Below are 21734 nucleotides of genomic sequence, written 5' to 3' on the forward strand. Positions count from 1 at the left end.
CACTTATGTTATTTGGAAAATGGTTTCTAAATACAATGTACTTGTGAAATGAATAAATCATATGGATGATTTATATTTTGAGAGAGAACAGTCCATAGTGTTATTTAAGATGATTAAATAACAATATGTGAAAATGGTTACCTAGCATGTTGCCTATATGTTGTGTTACACTTATAAGTAATAAGTTTTATAACACAAATATATAAATGGAAGATTTAAAAAAATAATAATAATAATAACAAGGAAGGAATCTCTTTCTCTCTTATTATTTTATTGTTATTTCAAATGTTAGTGGAGACATGCAAGATTTCTAATTGGTGCCATAGGTGGTGCCAAAAGATACACACTTACTTCCTCTTTCACTCTCATTTTTTTTGCAAGAAACAAAAAAGTTTTCTACTCTCTCTCTCTCTTTTCTCTCTAATTTTCTGCCAAGAGGAGGAGCCAAGGGAGGAAGAAAATTTTCGAGTGCAAATCCAAGCTACAAGGTGTTTGCTTTAAGGCTTGAAGGGTATACAAGCTTGAGGAACTCCTATCTTGAAGTTCTAGCCTACCATTCATCATCCCTTTCACATTTCCTTGGTTTTGAAAGGTAGTCTTAACATGCATGGACTTATAGTGACATGCATGTGTTTGATAGTATGTATTTCGTATTTGGATCCGGGTTTGGGTTTTGCATGTATAAAATTGGTTTTATACATTATAAACTAACAAGATTTAAAACATTTATCCGCTGCGTTTTTGGTAAAAGTAAGGTTTTATCACTTTGATAATCTTGTTAAAACCCAACATGGCATCAAGAGCCGCTTATACGAATGCATGCTTCATTAGACCCAAAAATTTTCAGGTTATGGTGGGTTTACCATATGGCCGAAAGTTTTTGGGGTTTTGGTTTCCCCATGGTTTTTCAAGGTTATACTTTATATGCATGTGGTAATCTTGAAAAACTAGGTCATTTGGATGATTGTTTACTTTGTTTGGACAAAACCCGAAACTTTCGGTTTGGTTAAGGTTGGGCCAAAAGTTTTAAGGGAAAGGGGAACCATATTTTGGTCTTGGATTATTGCATATTTGGATGTGTAATAGATGTTCATAACCTAGAAATGGCCTTGTGTTTGGTTGTATGATTGTGTTGTGGTTGATAATTTATTCGAATGGTTGTAATATTATTTGGGTTTTGTAATCTATTCATTCATTCATCTGGTTTGTAATAATAAATAGGTTAGATATATTTCTTTTACTAGAAAAATGTATTAGGATATATTTTGTAAAAGAAGATGTAAGGAAGGAAACCCAAGTAAAAGATGGAGACCACAACACAGAGTGAACACTTGGAGCATTTGGATGCGGGATCAAGTGGGAGTTCACCGACACAAGTTCATGTTCTTATGGGTTCCTTAAGAGAGACCTTTTTGGCACACTTGTCTTCGGTCAACATTAGGAGACTATGGTTATGAACTTGCGGTTGTATGCTTTATGCTTGCATGGTTGATTTTATTTTGTTTGTGTTATTGCAATATGGTTTGCTAACTACTTAAAATCAACAACTAGCATAAAATTGGTTCCTTAGAAATCGTTAGGTAATAAAATTGGTTTTATTAAAGTCTAATGATTTTATAATAAAATGGGTTTTTTTAATAGGAATTTTGAAAATGGGTTTTTCAACTAAATACCATACATTTGAATGCATGCAAATGGAAGGTACATAAAAGGTTTTCCAATCTAGAATTTAGAAAACTAAAATCCCTTTTATAAAACAAGTCGAACATCATCCTTTTGTACAACACTCGAATCACTTGGGAACTCGGTATGGGATAAAGGTCACCTAACCATGTTGGAGGAAGCTTGTGAGTTTGAGGTGGGTTTACCATACTTGTGGGATAAAGGTCACCTAACCACTTGTATGTGTAAACTCACACGTGTGTATAAGTAGGACGACTTAAATTGGAAACCATGTGAATAGGGTCACCGAAGCATGATATACAATGGTGTTGATGGGATTAAACATGCCAACTAAACATAAGATGTTTAACCGATCCCATAAAACTAGAAGTTGCAAAGGATTGCAATTGTCAAACGTTGACTACCTTGTTAATTTAAATAGTAGGATAAAGGTCACCTAACTACTATTTGAATGTAACGTTGGGTTCGAGATTTTAATCATTAATTGTCTAGGAGACGTAAAGCGTATTAACGATTAAAATTAATTATTGATATCGAAAATACTAAAATTGAGCTTTGTTATATTTGTAGATGGCCGCAATCAACAATCCACCTAACGTTATTATTCCACCCATTAACAACCTATCACTAGGATCTATTCTTGATAAGGATCGTCTAAACTATACCAACTTTATGGATTGGTATCGAAACTTGAGAATCGTTCTCAAGCAAGAAAAGAAATATTACGTGATAGACGAGCCTATTCCCAAAGAACCTAGCATTGACGATGCCGATAACTATAACAATTGGGTAAAGCACAATGAGGATTCCTTGCAAGTTTCTTGCCTCATGTTGGGAACTATGATTCCCGAAATTCAAAAGGATTTTGAACTTCATGGGGCATACAACATGATCACCCAACTTAAGGAAATGTTCCTTACACAAGATAGGGTGGAGCGCTTCGAAACGGTTTGAGCGCTTCATGCATGTCGTATGGAAGAAACCCAATCCGTTTCCTCCTATGTGCTTAAGATGAAAAGCCACATTGATCGTCTCGAGCTCCTTAATTGTCGCGTCTCAAACGAGTTAGCCACGGATTTGATCCTAAATGGGCTAACCAAGAAATTTGAGACTTTTGTTATGAATTATAACATGAATGGGTGGGACAAGAGCATTGGTGAGCTTCACGCAATGCTTAAGACGACTGAGACGAGAATGGGTAAAAAGGTTTTACCCGTTATAACAATCAATGAAGGCGGTAATAGGAAGAGGCATCACCCGGAACCTAAGGCAAATGTTGCCAAAGGTAAGGGACAAGTCATGGCTAAGTTCAAGGGAAAGGCAAAAGTGGGACCACCCAAACCGAAAGAAAAGAAGCCAAAGGTTTGTGTGGAGGATCCATGCTTTGGATGTGGGGAGATAGGGCATTGGATGAGGAATTGTCCAACCTATCTAAAAGAGTTGAAAGCTAAGAGGGATGCGCGGCAAACCTCGGGTATAACTTTCATGATTCATGTTGATCTTAATATTATTTCCTCTAACACATGGGTATTGGATACCGGATGTGGAACTCATATTTGCAATTTGTTGCAGGGGTTCAAAGGAAATGAAGGATTCAAGAAGGGAGATATTAGTCTCTTCATGGGCAACGGAGCAAAGGTTGTTGTCGAAGCCCGAGGGGACTACATTTTGAAGCTTCCAAATGGTTTGGAAGTTATTTTAAATAATGTTTTGTATGCTCCTAGTTTGACTAGGAATATTATCTCCGTTTCCTTATTAAGACAATATGGTTATGATTTTAAGTTTATGGATGATTGTATTTATGTTTTCATGAATGATGTATTTTATTTTAAAGCAGTGCCATCTAATGGCATTTATGAATTGGTTCATAATAACACATCTTATGATAACATGTTATACCAATCAAGCACCAAAAGACTCAAAATGGATTTGAGTAAAACTTATCTTTGGCATTGTCGCCTTGGTCATATAAACAAAGATCGCATACATACACTTCAAAAGAATGGTTTTTTGGAATCAAGTGAAGGTGATTCATTTGATAAATGCGAGTCTTGTATGTTAGGAAAGATAACCGAGGACCCCTTTAGTGGGACAAACGAAGGGGCAAAAGACTTATTAGGTATCATACATTCGGATGTATGTGGTCCTTTTAAGGCAATGACAAGGAATGGTGAAAGATACTTCATTACCTTTATTGACGACTATAGTCGTTATGGGTATGTGTACTTGTTAAGACACAAAGATGAAGCTTTTGAAATGTTCAAAATCTTCCAAAATGAAGTACAAAATCAACTCGATAAAACCGTCAAAGTACTTCGTTCGGATAGAGGAGGAGAATACCTAAGTGATGCTTTCCAAGATCATCTTAGGAGTTGTGGGATCATCTCACAACTTACTCCACCCGGAACACCACAACACAATGGTGTATCCAAAAGGAGGAATCGAACTCTATTGGATATGGTTCGATCTATGATGGCTAGAAGCACATTGCCTCTATCATTTTGGGGTTTCGCTTTGCTCTCCGCGGCCCGTATTCTAAATATGGCCCCAACCAAGAAATTGGACAACACACCTTTTGAAATATGGAATGGAAGGGCTCCATCATTATCATATTTAAAGGTATGGGGTTGTGAGGCTTATGTCAAGAACAACACCCAAAACAAACTTGAAAGCCGATCCACTAAGTGTATCTTTGTAGGATATCCCAAGGACTCTATGAGATATTATTTCTACAACCCAACCGAGCAAAAGGTGTTCGTTGCTCGAAAGGCCGAGTTCTTGGAAACTAAGTTCCTTATGGAAGGTACTAGTAGAACGGTGGAACTCGAGGAGGATCGAGAACCACAAGCCGATACACGTTTGGTTGATACTAGCAATCATCAAGAGGTTGTTGAGAATGATCAAATGGTTGATCAAAACACACAAAATGTTCGCAAATCCGGTAGAATTAGTCATCCACCCGAAAGATATGGATTTTTCATGGATGGATGCTATGTGGTAGATTCGGATGAACCCACCATATACCGTGATGCAATGTCACAATCCGATTGTGACAAATGGCTTGAAGACATGAACGTTGAGATGCAATCCATGCATGACAACCAAGTATGGGATTTGGTTGTACCACCTCTTAATTCCAAACCGGTTGGAAGTAAATGGGTTTTCAAGAAGAAAACCGATATGCATGGAAACTTGGATACTTATAAAGCAAGACTTGTAGCAAAAGGTTTCACTTAAACTCAAGGGGTTGACTATGATGAAACCTTTTCTCTCGTAGCAATGCTAAAGTCTATTAGGATATTGTTTGCCATAGCCGCACATTATGACTATGAGATATGGCAAATGGATGTCAAAACCGCTTTTCTAAATGGGCATCTTGAGGAAGATGTCTATATGGTTCAACCCGAAGGTTTTGTCGATCCACAACATCCTAACAAAGTATGCAAGTTAAAGAAATCATTCTATGGATTGAAACAAGCATCTAGAAGTTGGAATCACCGTTTTGATGAAGAAGTTAAGAAATTTGGATTCATCAAAAATGGTGATGAAGTTTGTGTGTATAAGAAAGCTAGTGGGAGCATCATTACCTTCTTAGTATTGTATGTTGATGACATACTACTATTTGGGAATGACATTCCAACCATGCGCTTTAAGCATGACAAGTAGATTCCAACATAATCCGGGAAGTAGCCATTGGATGGCGGTTAAAAGTATATTGAAATACCTTAGAAGAACTAAGGACATGTTTCTAATATACGGGTCGGGTGAGGAGGAAATCGTTGTAAAGGGTTACACGGATGCGAGTTTCCAAACCGATCGAGATGATTCTCGATCACAATCGGGATATGTTTTCATTATGAATGGTGGGGCAGTCTCTTGGAAGAGCTCGAAACAAGATGTGGTAGCTTTGTCCACCATAGAATCGGAATACATCGCCGCCTCATTGGCAGCTCAAGAAGCTGCATGGATTAGGAAATTCATCGCCGACCTAGGGGTGGTCCGTACCATTCAGGACCCTCTAGAAATCTTTTGTGACAATGAGGGTGCGATTGCTCAAATCAAGGAACCTCGTGCACATCAAAAGACGAGGCACATTGAGCGGAGGTTCAACTACATAAGGGATGAAGTTGAAAAGGGAAAGATATGTATTCGCAAAGTTCACACCGATCAAAACATTGCGGATCCACTCACGAAGCTCCTTGAAAGGCCAAAGCATGAAGGTCACACTTGTGCCTTAGGACTTCGATATTCTAGTGATTGGATATGACCGAATTTTGTATTTGGATATCGGAACAATTGTTATTTTGACTCATTCATATGATTATGGTTTATGATTATGACATTTTGAGTTATGTTCCATTTTAGCATGTTTAAATCCATGAATAAGTTACTTATTCTAAATGTCCGTAGTCGCTCATATTTGTGGGAGCAAATTTCAGGTAAGACTATTATGAACTTGGATTGGTGGATATTCATAAGGTATGAATATATAGCAAGGGTTGCTGCCAAGGTTCATAGATATTTATGGGAAATAAATATTGGACTGACCCGCTCTCAAATGTTACTATATGGAATCTTTGTGATTGATCATAAGTAAATTTGAGGAAAGGCGAATATCATAGTATCCTCCGACTTGAGATACATATTGGGTCTTGATATTCACCAAGTATTATGCTTTGACTTAGTTCTTCGCTGCTCTGAAATATGATGGTACATAAGTCTAAGATCAGGTATGGTACTAGGTGATTGTGAAAGACGTATGTAGTCAAAAGGGGATTTGTCCCTCTTATTCGTTGAGAGTAAGATGTCTAAGGCCTGCTAAGTTAAATCAACAGAGAATGATCACTCTATGTCTCTGGATTTGACATGACATCTGAGGCAAAAGGATAAATGATAGATTCACCTAAATCATTTCAAGTAAGGGACTTGAAGGGGATGATGTTATTGAATGGCACTTCGTCATGCGTATTAGGGGTAGTAAACCGTAGTTAGGCGGTATTTGCTACTTGCATCAATCTTCTATGTATCTTGTGCAAGTGGGAGATTGTTGGACTCGATCTTCCCAAGACACATATTATAATTGATGTGGCTAGTACGTTATGATCCAAGTCGAGTCATACCCAGTAACAAGCTAGACAAACACCAATTATATTTGTTTATATATGATATGATCATAAGTAAATAAATATTGACACTTATGTTATTTGGAAAAGGGTTTCTAAATACAATGTACTTGTGAAATGAATAAATTATATGAATGATTTATATTTTGAGAGAGAACATTCCATAGTGTTATTTAAGATGATTAAATAACAATATGTGAAAGTGGTACCTAGCATGTTGCCTATATGTTGTGTTACACTTATAAGTAATAAGTTTTATAACACAAATATGTAAATGGAAGGTTTAAAAAATAATAATAATAATAATAACAAGGAAGGAATCTCTTTCTCTCTTATTATTTTATTGTTATTTCAAATGTTAGTGGAGACATGCAAGGTTTCTAATTGGTGCCATAGGTGGTGCCAAAAGATACACACTTACTTCCTCTTTCACTCTTATTTTTTTTGCAAGAAACAAAAAAGTTTTCTACTCTCTCTCTCTTTTCTCTCTAATTTTCGGCCAAGAGGAGGAGCCAAGGGAGGAAGAAAATTTTCGAGTGCAAATCCAAGCTACAAGGTGTTTGCTTTAAGGCTTGAAGGGTATACAAGCTTGAGGAACTCCTATCTTGAAGTTCTAGCCTACCATTCATCATCCCTTTCACATTTCCTTGGTTTTGAAAGGTAGTCTAAACATGCATGGACTTATAGTGACATGCATGTGTTTGATAGTATGTATTTCGTATTTGGATCCGGGTTTGGGTTTTGCATGTATAAAATTGGTGTTATTGTGAGTGATTTAATCAAACATACGTGCTACTTGCTTACTTGTGTTACCATTCAATCAATCGTATATTGGGATTAGTATTCAATCAATCGTATAGTGGGTGTTCCCGTTGGTGACCAACGCCCGATTCGCTTGGCAACGGTCTACATACTTGTTCATGGTTCGATTATATTTACTGCATTTAACATGTTATGCTTATTTATATTGTTGTGTCAAAACTAGTGATATTCTCACTTAACTTTATGTTGACAAAATCCATTTATACGCATATGCAGGCTGCTTGTATTGAAGATTGAGTTTGGACATGTAGACGGGACCTTAGGATATAATCAAGTTAATCTCTATTTGAGCTTATATTTGTATATTTAAATTGGTTATTGTATTTGGATATTGTGTGTATAATTGGAATGTAAGGCCCTGAATACCGGGAACCCTACAGTTGGTATTCATACAAAACACTTGTAAAAATATTTAAACCTGAAATAATTCATTTCATTAAAATCACCAATTCAGAGTATAATTCAGCGGAAAACATAAATAATAAAATAAGTTCCCAAAACCCCGGGAAATTATGCCCAAAACCAACTTAAATGTATTTTATAAAGCTTTTTAAAACAAAATGTTCAATAATAAAATCTTCCATCCACGTATGCCCTTCACCGTCCAAGTAGCTTCGTGCACGTCCAAGCGATAAGGCATCCTCCTCCTAACCTGAAACTCACACTAACATGCACACAAAGTCATCTTGAGCTGAGTGAGTTCAAGTTTTAATAAATAACATCAATAATAATAATCATAATAGTCATTCCAAAGGTTTTAAACTATAAAAGGGATACATCAGTTAGGCCATCATCTTCAATACATAATCATCCTTATATCTACATGTATATACATACATATAAATAAACATCCTTATAAGTGCATCTCTCTCTCTCTATTTATATATATATAACATTCAAATAATAACATCAGGGTCGAGCAAACGTACAACCCAAACACGTAACATTTCATCAACGTATGCAAACACAAAGTAGGCATACATAACATCCATAGTCGATAATGACTACAACATCGCCAAGTATTGGCCATACAATAATATATACATACATACTATAACATACCAAGGCCTACCATATACGAGCAAGCCTATATAAAATAGTTCAAATGTTTCATCAAACAAAATCGTTTAGGTGTGCATGCTAGCCCAAAACATAAAAGAGTTAAAAGGTGCATCATGAACTCATCTGACACGTGACATGGGTTCACCACGAGCTAGAGAATCCTTAAGTAATCCCAAGACTCAAACACCTGCCGGTTTACATTCAATCAATACTAACGACATCAAGATGACTCGTTTATCCTACGAGACGTTCTAATGGGGTTCGGGTCACCTAAAGCCTCAGCCTCATCAAACTAAATCACAACAGCCCCCGAGGCCTCACATTCACCAAAAAGACCCTTAGATACTTCCGGGAATAAAGAATTCCTAAATTACCCCCGGAAGCACTAAGTGATACCAATACGCGCGTTTAAGAGTCGTTTAGGCCATTAACATCCAACTCAGCCCCGTGTGGACCCAACATGATAAATCACAGCCAACAAGTCCACACGACGCTACACGAGTCAAATGGGTCAGTAACTCGCAAGTACAACGCACTAACTACTCAATAAACGCAATTGCCCGTTGTACCGACCCGTTGGAGTAACCGACAACCAATTCAGCCCCAAAACTTATAAAAATGATTTCTCAACAGCCCGTACATCAAACCGAGTATCCCCGAGCTGAATTGGTTGTTAATCACATCAACACTCGCGTTAAACGCATCAAACTACAATTCTAGTCAACCGAACACTAACAATCTAACTACAACTAGTTGACCAATCTAACGAACACCAATGAACATGATTTTTAAGTATGTTATACTAGACATACCTAGGAAGATTTTGGTGTAAAAACCTCAACAAAAACAGTCCCGAAACCGCTCAAATGGACAGCCACCCGGTTAACTTAAAACAAGTCGTTTATCGATCAATACGCCTAATACAAAGATCAATTAAGGTGTAAAAGACATGGGGAATCATAAAACCAACCTTGAATTGAAGTTTTATGGCTTAATCTTGGCTGCACAGAAGAAATTCGCAAGGGGGGGGGGCTGCACTAGGCCGATCGGCTGCAAGAGAGGGGGAGGGGATTAGGGTTTTGTGTTTTGTTATAATATAAAATATTTTCATCCTAGCCCCTCCAAATTGAATGATATGGCATCTTGAAAGAAAAGTTAAACAACTTAACGTACCGGTATGACGTAAAGGTCTCCGAGAAATGTCGGTTAAATCCCGAGGAATATACATACTCTACAAGCTTAAACCTTTTGAACCGAAAAATTAACGGGTGTTACATATAATTATGATAGTATCTTCGAGCTGTGAGCAATCGGATCACACCCCGACATTTCCGCCTAGGTTGGGGTGTGCGATAGCAAACCAGTTAAACGAAAACATGCTCGTTTAACTACCCGTTGTGAACTTAAACGCGAAAGATAGTTACAAAACAAGCATTATATCATCTGTTAAGCCGAAAAAGACTTACAAAACATTTATTTGAAATTTTTTAAGCGATCTGTGAAAATATTTTTGATTATTACAAAAAAAATAGTATGTTTTTATAAATTTACGGTAAAATGGCCGAAAAACGATCGTTTTCGCGTTGTTTGTCGCACCCGGTATATTTTTCTTGCTAAAAACCAAACCCGAAATAAACTTGGACTCGGGATTTCATGTTCGGACATGCAAAACAAGACTAATGTGCCAAAATTGGGCCAAAACGGGGACAAACAAGCCCAGCCCGCCAAAGTTGAAAATAAAACCTTTTTTATATTAATTTGTTTTCTTTTTCTTATATAATATTTACAAGATTTTTTTGCATCACTTTATTCACAAAATCTGGAAGTTACTCTATTCTTCATAAGTTCTTCAAGAAACATAAGGTAATTAACCCTAAATCAATCATTTAAACCATGTTTAATCTTATTTGATTACATATAAACATAGTTTGATTACCAAAAATCATTCCCAACCATGCAAAAACCTTGAAAAGGGAAAAAAAACATGTTTTGATCATATACATGGTTAGGAATCAGAATCATACTCTTTTTTGGCCATAAACACAGATTAAAGGGTTTAAACAACGTTTTTACGGTTCAAAAGTTTGGTTTAATGCCCTAGCCAAAACCCTAAGTGCCAAGGATTCCATATTGATGAAACATGCTTGGTTTGTGATATAGCACCTGTAATTAGCTTATATAGATGCATGAGAACCCAAAAATTGGATTAAGAGAGCGAAAACGGGCGAAAACCGCAATGGTAATGTCGAATTGCTCGATTACGGGCTGTTTAGGTTAAGGTTGTGATGTGCATATTTTTAGGTTAAAAAATTTTGCAAGGACATCAGGGACCATATGATTGAGTCCGTGTCCAAATTTGGTAATTTTCCGACCATCCGAGAATATTTGTCGAATTTATTACCGATTTGGGACGTTTATTTGGGAAAATACCTAAGATGCTTGAAAAATTATGAAATTTTGTAGAAAACTCAGATTTGGTATAATTATATCACATATGAAATTTGGGGTCATTTATAAAACCCTAGATGTGTTTTGTGGATTCGCGTTTATTCGAGTTTTCATAGTCGGTTTCGGCTCGAAAAGGGTCATTGGCAAGGTTTTTAGCTTCTGGAAATTTTACAAGTTATTTTGAGAAGTATTTTGATCACTCAAGAATTTTGTTGGATTTTTCAGAAATTATTTGGTATAAACGGACAATTTTCGGGTTAAATATAGCATATAAAATGAATTTTTATAAATTAATAAATCAGTAAATAATTCCAAAAAAACTTTTATAAAAATCTAAATATTTAAATTAATAAATTACTAAATTTCATAATTTAATAATAAACGGATAATTAATTATGCTAAATTGAATAGTAAACAAATCCAATTCTGATAAAAACCGACGAGTTCATGATTAACGAACCTGTTGGAATACCAGAATATCAAGAGTGATCAAAAATCATACTTTTGGGTTAATTAAGTAAAAACAAACTTTTTGTGAGAAATCCGAACAATTTGGGTGAATTGTAAGCGTTTTTCTCCAAACAAAACTAAATAAACGGAAATGAGCCTCGTAGCGAATCTAGACCCCTAATTTGTGATCTTTCTTTATAACTTAATTATTTTATCAACCAACACATTTACCCAAGTTTACATCCCCATAAATGTTCTCTAAACGCGTAAGCGAACAGCTTGGCCCAGCTGGTGAGAAACGGGAAAACTGAGCCAAGTTCGGTTTTAAGTATTAGATATTGAACAACATCACAAGCTAAGCCTATTGACACTTTCTGGGCGTAACAACTATACCCATATTAGATATATAGCCCAGTTTAGTATTGAGATTATAATAATATTAAAATATTAATATTATTATAATATTCATTATAGGGACTAGTGAACGAGTCAAAACAAACTACAAGCTTACATTGTACCTCTATACCAGATCTCTACTAAACCATGAGTTTCATGACCCCAGTTTTAAACTGTTTTTACGAACTTTTGGGTGAAAAACATGTTGATACATATCTATATACTCTGAATTGTTTGATGATGCGAATTATCTAAATGCTAACACACAAAAGTCCCCACGAACACAGTGATTAACTTCGAGCCGGTGGCTTGTGAATAGTACTATTGGTTTGACAAACCCAAACGGAGCCTGCACAGTTTGCCGAGACAGAAAGCCGTTTGCACATGACCATTATTATACAAACACGCTATATAGTGTTAGACATAGCTACTCGGGGCATGTAGTGGGTGGAAATGGAGCCACGGTGGTTGATTGCGCATGGGAAATGGATGCACGCAGCACGAACAGACAGTCAAGGCTTCACTGTAGCTTAGCATAATTACATCATAAACATACAAACAAACGTACTTGTGAACGTACATACAGACATACTTGCGTATTTACAAACTATAATTGTTATGCGCCCAACTGATTATTTGAAACTCGTGAAACTCACCAACTACTTGTAGTTGACCCGTTTTAACATGTTTTTCAGGTATACCTGACTTGGGCTAGAAAGTCAATGTGCTACGTATTTGACTTGCGATCAATGTTGGGTGAATTGATGCAAGTGTGATAGTAAGAAGTAAAGCTGCTTAATGGGCTGGATTTAGTTTGTATCACCTAGTTGTAAACGAAGTTAGATCAGTGTAAAATATTGTAAATTAGTTTGTATTGTTCTTTATAAACAATGTGATTGATAACAGAGGTGTCTGTTACCTTTCCGTTATACACTTCCGCAATTTGCTAAATAGGGTGTGGCATAAAGACACCTAGTTTATTAGGGGGTTGGCAAAGAAGAGAGCGGATAACACTGTTGATTTGATGCATCTTTTTCGAAAACTTGGTAACCCACAAAGCAAGCTGCTTTTGCTTCAATCATGTATGGGTATTACCAAACTTTTCTTTGGCCTGAGAACATGCCAACCAGTACACATGATGGAGGTAGCGTTGTTCATTGTAAAGGATTACGCAATGCTATTAAGGACATTGTAGTTTGTGGAGGTCATTTCTTTGGAGACCTCCAATGGTGACTTGTTTCCTTACCCATTAAGAATGGGGTTTAGGGTTGCATTTGGCATTAGGGGCTTCCTCCTATCCCTTGGTGGCCTCAAGGGCCCAATCGTGGGTGGTTCAAGGTAACATTTTGCTATACAGTGGTATATGCGGTATGAATTCTGATAATTCCTGTGTTTTGGTTTGTCTTCAGGATATGATTCCAAGCTTGATTTTTGCATTTTTACTAACAAGAAGCCCCCCCCCCCAACACACACACACACAAAAAACCAACATGTATTAGCGAGTGCTCTTTTTAGTAAAATTGTTCATGACATGGAGACACACTTTGACATGACAAGTAGACAAAGAGGCGTTTTTGAGTGTCTACGAGCATCACGTGTTCTAGATTTTATAATTGCTATCCCTATTGATGGGTTAGGCCAACATATGTCTCAAGTGGAGTATCGTACTATTCATAAGCATCGGCTCATGATTCCACTATTCGCGATTAATGAGATATGCCATGTTTGTCGCAAGGCGTGTTTGGACTAGTATGGGAGCACATGGTACATTGTAAAGAGCTCTCGGGGTTCAAGTACCAACACAATCTGGTTAGGAATGTGCTCTTTGGCATATTCAGGCGGGCTGGAAATTCTGCTAAGAAAGGAGCACCTATTAATTTTTTTGACTGTCTCGTTGGATGGAAGATCATCTCTTCGACCAATTGACATTTTGGTCTTTGGATAGATATTAGGAAAGTATGTGTGTGGTTCTAACTGGGGTATCCCCTCTGATGGTCTTAAGGAGTGGTGGTTTCACGGCCGGTCATGATGCTTTAAAGTTGTTTCATACTAGGTGATTAAGCATGAGAAGGCGTTTCCTGAAAACCAACATGTATTTATACCTTTTGAACTTTACACTTTTGATTTACTCACGGCTGAAGCTGTGGAGTTACTTAACGAGTTCAACAGGTCATGCATAGTAATGTTATGGCTCCGCAATCAATTTAGTTTTTAAAATATTGGGTTTTTGAATTCAAAAATGGGTAGTGACGTTCGTTTGTCTTCTGTTTTGACGTAATCACTACTTTTTAATTTTTTTTAATGAATTCCACTTTGACATTTTTGATATTATTAACCCATCTAACCAACCTCATCCAAAACGGGTCAAAATCAAAGCAACTAATTAAAACACGACAATATGGCATCCAGTGTGTAAAACATCATAATATGTAAGCAACAAGCTTGTAAAGTTACGTAAACGGTTTCATTGATAGAGACCGAAACATACAGAGTCCTGTATTCATGTTTAGACAAATTTCAAACGACAAATCGATGCAACATGCATCCGATTTCGGGTCATAAATAATAGCATAACAATATACAATAATACAAACCTAAACACAGTACACAGCTAATGCCTTTGGCAAGCAAAAGAACAATTGGTTGCTCTATTAACCTAAAGAATGTGAAGAAAAAGATTTAACAAAAAAATAAAAATAATAAAAAGTTGAAATGAACAAGATTAAAACGGGTCATCTTCGAGATGGGTTCATTTCTATTTCTTGACCGGTCAACTCCATTGAATTTCTAAACTTATTGGCTTCTCTTGCTATTTGAATATCAGAAGGTCTACAATGTTGTATGAACATTTTTATACCAAACCGAGGGACAACCGCTGCTATCTGAATGCCAAGTAAGCAAATCCAAAATGATTCCTTGCTCGCAAGATCAAATATTGCCCTACAATCATAAATCCAAAAGGTTTCATAAATAATATTTATAGCCTTTATATGTGGTATGTATAAAATGTGTATGCCCTGGAATTTTAAATACTTTATTATTATTTTGTATTCATTTACTGTACAAAAACACTAAATAAATGCGGAGGCCACATTACAAAGGAAAGACACAACCTTTCACTTTTTGAGGTCAAACAAATGAAATTTCAACTCCAAATTGTTATGATTTCTTCAGATTTTTGGTACAGTTTAATAAAGTAGGCTTCTTTGAAAAATATTTTCCAAAGAACACCCACAGTGTGTCTATTGAGGTCACAGAAAATAAAATCAGGTCAAACAAAAAATTAAATTAAATTAAATTATTATCGTCTCAAAGGAAATGAGTCAAACGAGTTGACCAAGTCAAAAGCCACCAAAAGTGTCATTCCAAAATCATTTCGATCAAAACGTTAGATTATTATTATTATACTAATATATGTTTTGTAATCATGAATACCACACTAGTTGGCATAACCTCTAGTAAACACAAATCAACTAAAAGGTTATATATACATACCAGTAACCAGGTAACACGGGAACCACATCAATGATAACAACACAGATGCAAGTTGCAACAATCGACCCCCAAATGGACGCATGGCTAACCCAAGTCCACCTAATAACATCCATGGCTAAGTGAATATTGACCAGAAAAACAACCGCAAGGGTCCAAAGATCACCTAAACTCGAACCATCAATGTCACTTTTCCAGTATGCAAAAAGGGCAACATAGAATACAACTATACTCTGCCATAATGTATCAGCAACTGTAAGCCAAAATAATGTTGAATTGTAGCTATCGTGTCGTTGACCGGCCCCATATAACTGAGGATAAGCCAACAGAGACCTTCTGCTTAAATATTTATCAAGAATTGCAATAACAATTGTCGGTACTGAGGTGTAGAGTACAGAATATAACACGCTGCTCCATTCGGTTATAGCTGTGGTCAAAGTAAAGCCTGTAAACAAAACGTACCTGGACAGATTCATGTACATATTAGAAAACCGAACCCTAGAAGTGATAATGTCAACCCGTTCATATGGAAATACGCCATTCGAGGCACAATTTTGATCTCTAACGGGTTAAATGACAAACTAAAAAAAGTTACAAGTCAAATGGGTCGAAAGGGATTTCTTTTATGCATACAGCCTCCTAAACAACATTATTCAAAAAATCATAACAATATAGTTTTAGTAAGGGAAAATACATAAAAGCCAACATACTGTTCATCTCATAAAAGTCGCTAAACAACTTTTTGCACATCAAAGTCCCTTAACATGATAAATTTGAACAAAACTGTGAATCTATTTATAACAGCTTGGAACCATTACATCCAAAATGGTTTAAATAACTAGGATAAAAGATATATATTGGCAGTAAGAAAAAAATATATACACATAAGCAAAACCACCGAGCGTATCGGTTCCAGTTTATTTTAAGAAAAATAGCAATTTCGTTCAAATGTAACGTGCAGAGGGATTTAATGTTCAAAAAAAACTCAGGGATTTTTTTTTGAGAAAAATTAGAAAGAACATTGGTTTTTTATGATATTTACCTTCTTGTAATCATACTTCACACACAAACCATTAACAGAAAAATCAAACAAAACGCGTTTTGAGCCATTTTGCCCACCCGCCCATTTTCACCTTGAATGGCGAAAATACATGGATTTTCCAAATCTCATCAAACATCCCTTTTGAAGGTACCATAGAGAAATATCAAATATACATTAAAAAAATTTGTGTAACAGACGAAATGCAATTAGGAGAAAGCAAAAAAAATTACAATATGAAGAAAAAAAGAAGCTAAATATTAATGATTTTGTTTGGACTTACCAGAACAAGACAAGGACAAAGACTGCATTCCTATAAAAATTATAGAGGATCATATAACCCATGCGCTGGTAATTCCAATGCCCGTGGACTAACAACAGAGAAACCAAAACCTAAATTGGCCCATTGCAAAGTCAGATGCCATCACCGCTTGACGACCCTCTTGCCCACTTATTCCAATTCCAACATCAGCCATTTGGATCATTGAAACATCATTCGCACCTGCAAACATTTACAAACACAAACATTTATCAACGTCCACAATTTTTCAAGAAAAAGAGATGAACTTTGAGTTTATAGGTCAGATGCCGGAATGCAGATTCAATAAAACCTTTTTAAGTTTACAAAGATTAAAGTTAAATCTTCATAAGATGAATGGGTTAATCTGGGTTGTGTTTTTGTCATAAATGAGTCAAACAGAATAAAAGTCCCCACAGTCCAAGTTTAATGCATACAACCTCCCAAATATATATGCATACATACATACATACATACATACATACATACATGCATACACACATACATAGAGGTGATAACTTGCTTACGTGTAGACATATGTGTGATAATGTGCTTAGACCATCCATTTAACCTTATGGTGCACCTTTTGTGTTCTTTGATCCTCTACATCTCATGTGACCTCATCAAACCAAAAAACCCTCCATAAACCTAAACCCACCCACCACCCCCCAAAAACCTAACCCCCCACTCCCCTTTCCTCCAAAAAAAAAAACCTAACCCTAAAAGCAAAATTAAACAACCCAAAGGCTAAACCGAGTTTTTTTTTTCTTTTCTTTAAGAAGGGATGCTAGATAAACATTTTCATTTCTTTTTACTCTTATTTTTGCGTTTTTTTGGTTTTATAATTTTATAATTATTTTTTAAATTTTTTTATGAAAGGTTTATTTTTGCCTTACAAAAATGATGTGATGTAGGTGATTGAGCGTGCATGGTAAAATGGAGGAAGATGATAAAGGACTGGGAATGGAAGTTCCCCACTTTTTTGAAGTTCCCTTTTGAACCTGTCTCAGTATAAGTATATATATGTAAATAATAATGTTATTTAAAGATTTAAATTTATAACTGCTAAAATATGACACTGTGCTGAGGGGTCAACCTGGCATAATAGGATGACCCGTTACAACAGGGGCATTTTCGACCCCCACCCCCCAAAACAAATTGGCAAGAAACAATGCTTACCATCCCCAATGGCAAGAGTCATGTCGTCTGTCCTTCTCTTTATCAGTGCCACGATCCCAGCTTTTTGCAAAGGAGCAACGCGACAACAAAGTACCGCGGCACAGTTACTGGCCAAATGGAACAGCTAAAAGACAAAAAAGAACCAAAATTTCAAAATACGAAGATTAAACTAAAACAAACGAAACTGTGTGTATTCAAGAGTATTATTAACCAATCACCTGCTCTTCAAGCTCAGTATCAAGTATATACACAAGACTCGTTCCATCAATAATCAAAGCAACTGAACTTGTATCACCATCAGACTCTAAGAAGCCTCTAGAAGTAACCAAAGCATCTTCCAAACTTGTTTTGGACGACACTTTAGAGTTACTATTGATCACTATCTTATTCATGTCACTCGTTAAAAGCTTCGAAGAATAGCCAATCGAAATCGCAGTTTCTTGTTTGTCACCAGTCAAAACCCAAACTTTCATATTGGCTTTTCTTAATGACTCGATTGCTTCGGGTACACCCTTTTGCAATCTATCTTCAATCTCAGATGCACCAACAATTTCAAGACTGTTTTCTAAATTAATCGCAACCTTACGAAGCAAACCGACTTGACCCATTACAGCAGTGCTAGCTGTTTCATAAGCAGATTGCCATCGGTCAAACTCGGGGACGCTCAATTCCCGTGCTCCAACAACTAGGGTTCTTAAACCGATGGATGAGTATGATTGGAGATGGTGTTCTGTGGCTTTGATCGTATCCAAGTTTAAGGTTTTATTAATGATGTTAAACATGGAATTATCTGCACCCTTAACAATGACTTTTACAGAGCCATTGGGGAATCCTAATATAACTGACATCCTCTTTCTGTCACTGTCAAACTCATGCATTCCAAGAACATTAAACCTGTGCTGTCATGATAGGTAGTTGTTGATCAAATTAGAATCTAGAAAATCTAAAAATAGATCAAATATATATCCATATAAAGCGACTTGAAAGGGCCTGCTTTAAAATCTAGAGAGAACTTAAAGATGCATACTTTTGAAAGATATCACTTTACTCAATCTTCAAGAAATGATGTGGCCAAATTGGTGGGGTCAAATAGGTTGGTTTGGGTTGACCCGCAAACAAATTTGATCAATTTGTTTGGCAATTTGTTGATAAATGATTAATTGCGTTAATAATATTATATAATCTATATTATTGTAACAATCTAAAAACTCTGAACTAAGCCAAAGTTGTAAATTTTGCCAACATACCTTTGTCTTTCTCCTTGAATATCAATAACAATGTGACCCGAAGTGCGTTCCATAAGCATAAAACCATAAGCAGCAGCAGCATAAACAAGTGCCTGTTCATCTGGAGATTCCCCTTGATAATCAACCAACTTCTCAGCGGGATCTGATGTGTCAACAACAATTGGCACAATTGTATTACAAGCAGCCAATGCAAGAAAGAAATCATAAATATGCTTGCCGGTAGTTGTATCATTTCCAGCTTTTGACAGTTGAAGTAACTCCTTGTCAACCTCTACCTTCATTTTTGGCCTCCAAACCTGCCCATTCACTAAAACCAGATAGCAACATTAAAATATTATTATTATTATTATTATTATTATTATTATTATTATTATTATTATTATTATTTTCTTGGTTTTTCCTGTTTTTTTATGTTTTGCTAATGAGCTTTTTTTTCTATCTTTTTTCATTTTTGTCTAAGTTTTTTTTGGCCTTTTTTTATTATTGTCTTTTGTCTATGTATAACCTACTCCTTTATGTGACAAGCTTTTGGAATGAAAATCATAGGAAAAAAAAAGGTGACAATCCATCAAAATGAGCAATACTAGATTTTGAAAGGGTGTTTTAACTTTAAAAGGGTATTTTTGTCATTATGTGAAATTTCAATAAGGGGGGTCATATATGCAATTTTAGTTCTGGGTTGGGTAAATTTGCAATTAAGTTAACATCAGTATAGAATTATGTAGCACCTTGAATGCAGTATCCCCTTTGCTCGCCTTCGAAGTTGGTTTTCTCCCCACTATAATCCACACCAAAAATGCTTGCATATTTAAACTCCATTTTGTTTTCTGTCAATGTACCTGTTCTATCCGAGAATACATACTTTATTTGCCCTAAATCCTCATTAATATTCAAAGCCCGACACTGAAATCTAGCGTTTGATGACTCATCATACATCTTATCATCTCTAATCATGAAATAAGCCTGGCCAACACGCACGAGCTCCATTGATATATACAAAGAAATTGGGATCAGAATCTGAAACACAATAACTGACATAAGGAAAGTGAAGAATATCTCCATCCAAATACCAGAATAGTTATAATTCTCAACTTCCGGTTCAGAATAATCTTTTTTTCTATAAAATTGCAACACTTCAAGCTCGTTTTCATATCGTTTCAACCAAACACCAGCACAAACGGATACAACTGAGCACAAAGCAACAAGAAAAACCGACAGCAAGATAATCTCACGGTTCATACGCGTCTCCAAACGGCTTCTTTTTGATGGCGCCCCTGAACTGTTGAGCATAGCCTTGGTCTCTCTGCCACAATAAACCGCCACTCCTACCGCCCAATTAGTGTTTTTAAGCACACACCCACGAAGCACAATATTAGATGGTCCGAGTGATAAGCGTTTTCCATCAATCTCCAAAGTAGCCATGAAACCATATATATTCCTGTTGGGCTTCCCACACTTGATCAATCCGTTAATCACGTCTTTTTCAGGAACTTTACAAAGGGTTTCTTGTTTAGCATAACGGGTTTTCAAATTCGATTCACCATCAAGATTTATGGTCTGAATGTAGGCGACCCCAGTGGGGTCACTTGTGGAAAGAAGAACAGCATCACAAGGGATGGTGTCATCTGCCGAAAACTTAACAATCTCGCCTACTTGAATATCTTTCCATTTTTTCTGACGAAACGTGTCATTCACTAAAACATATGACATGCGATTGTTTTCAATTCTGTCTGACCGGTGTCGCCTCCAGTCCTCATAAGCATCTTTAACGGTGGTAACCAATAAAACAAAGGATAAAGGCAAGATGGAAGCGCCACGCCCAAAGACGGCCAACTGGGGAAGCTGGTTGAGGATAGCAATAATAAGAAAATATATATAGGCAACTCTGTGAAACTGCTCAAATATGTTTCTAGGCAAGAAGCTCAAAACAGAATACTTAGCGGTCCTAATGGAATTGCCCGCGAATTCAAACCTTTGGTTGGTCTTTAGGGGATCATTTGCATACACCAACCTTGCATCGGCATCATCAATCTCTCTATGGGACATTGACATTGAAATGCTAAACCTTTCGGAGTCGCCTTGTCGAGATCCATGCGGTAGTCTCTTTGATCCCAAATCGGCCGAGGAGGTTTTGGAGTCGAGGTCTATCTGGGAAGAAGCACTTTGGAAAGTATCAGGTGATAACTGCTGATTATCATCATCTAAACTCATACCTGAATCAATACAGCATCACCCACCACGATCTCTTCTCTATCTTTATCTTCAATTCAATTTCAGAGAGAGAGTGCAGATCATCAAGGATGGTTGAACTAGTTATAGTTGAGATAGATGATTGATGAACAAAAGGGTGGGTGTGGTAGTGGGTGCAGCCATGGATCCCAGAAACAAAAGAATTGCCGTCCTGTCAACGAAAGAAAAAGTCAGTCTTAGAAGAAAGAAAGAAAGAAACAAAGAGAGTGTGTGGTGAGATTTAACAACAATACAATATAATAATA

The 21734-nt window shown here is 36.4% G+C and overlaps 1 pseudogene across 1 annotated transcript; it reads right to left on the reverse strand.

Moving 5' to 3' along the window:
* Positions 1 to 14466: 14466 nt before the first annotated feature.
* Positions 14467 to 21450, reverse strand: LOC143530520 (phospholipid-transporting ATPase 1-like; annotated as a pseudogene). The gene is made up of 7 exons (XR_013134867.1): positions 19968 to 21450; positions 19240 to 19546; positions 18211 to 18886; positions 17993 to 18116; positions 16799 to 17017; positions 15480 to 15938; positions 14467 to 14924 (listed from the first exon to the last, which is right to left on the reverse strand). The product of XR_013134867.1 is annotated as a phospholipid-transporting ATPase 1-like (transcript).
* Between the last annotated feature and the right edge of the window lie 284 nt (positions 21451 to 21734).

Source organism: Bidens hawaiensis, unplaced genomic scaffold (genome assembly GCF_021521415.1).
Source record: "Bidens hawaiensis isolate Kalapana, Puna unplaced genomic scaffold, B.hawaiensis_p1.1 tig00000657_1, whole genome shotgun sequence".
Classification (NCBI taxonomy): domain Eukaryota; kingdom Viridiplantae; phylum Streptophyta; class Magnoliopsida; order Asterales; family Asteraceae; genus Bidens; species Bidens hawaiensis.